Here is a 1,065-nt window from a genome sequence, read left to right as displayed (position 1 = left end):
GAGGAGGATGGGGATGAGGATAGGAGGAGGATGAGGATGAGGACGAGGATGAGGACGAGGATGAGGATACGAAGAGGATGACGATAAGATGAGGATAAGAATGAGGACGTAGATGAGGATGAGGATAAGGATTAGGATAGGATGAGGATGAGGATGAGGATAGGAAGAGGATGACGATAAGATGAGGATAAGAATGAGGACGTAGATGAGGATGAGGATAAGGATTAGGATAGGATGAGGATGAGGACGAGGATGAGGATACGAAGAGGATGACGATAAGATGAGGATAAGAATGAGGACGTAGATGAGGATGAGGATAAGGATTAGGATAGGATGAGGATGAGGACGAGGATGAGGATACGAAGAGGATGACGATAAGATGAGGATAAGAATGAGGACGTAGATGAGGATGAGGATAAGGATTAGGATAGGATGAGGATGAGGACGAGGATGAGGATACGAAGAGGATGACGATAAGATGAGGATAAGAATGAGGACGTAGATGAGGATGAGGATAAGGATTAGGATAGGATGAGGATGAGGACGAGGATGAGGATACGAAGAGGATGACGATAAGATGAGGATAAGAATGAGGACGTAGATGAGGATGAGGATAAGGATTAGGATAGGATGAGGATGAGGACGAGGATGAGGATACGAAGAGGATGACGATAAGATGAGGATAAGAATGAGGACGTAGATGAGGATGAGGATAAGGATTAGGATAGGATGAGGATGAGGACGAGGATGAGGATGAGGATAGGAGGAGGATGAGGATGAGGATAGGATGAGGATAGGATGAGGATGAAGATGAGGAAGAGGATGAGGATTAGGATGAGGATAAGGATGAGGATCCAGAGGACGAGGATGAGGATGAGTATGAGGATAGGATGAGGATAGGATGAGGATGAAGATAGGAGGAGGATGAGGATTAGGACGAGGATGAGGATAGGAAGAGGATGAAGATAGGATGAGGATGAGAAAGAGAAAGAGGATGAGGATGAGGATACGATGAGCACGAGGATGAGGAAGAGGATGTGGATAGGACGAGGACGAGAATGAGGA

This window comes from Lupinus angustifolius, chromosome LG19 (assembly GCF_001865875.1).
Source record: "Lupinus angustifolius cultivar Tanjil chromosome LG19, LupAngTanjil_v1.0, whole genome shotgun sequence".
NCBI classification, from domain to species: Eukaryota; Viridiplantae; Streptophyta; class Magnoliopsida; order Fabales; family Fabaceae; genus Lupinus; species Lupinus angustifolius.
This window is presented reverse-complemented; position numbering follows the sequence as displayed.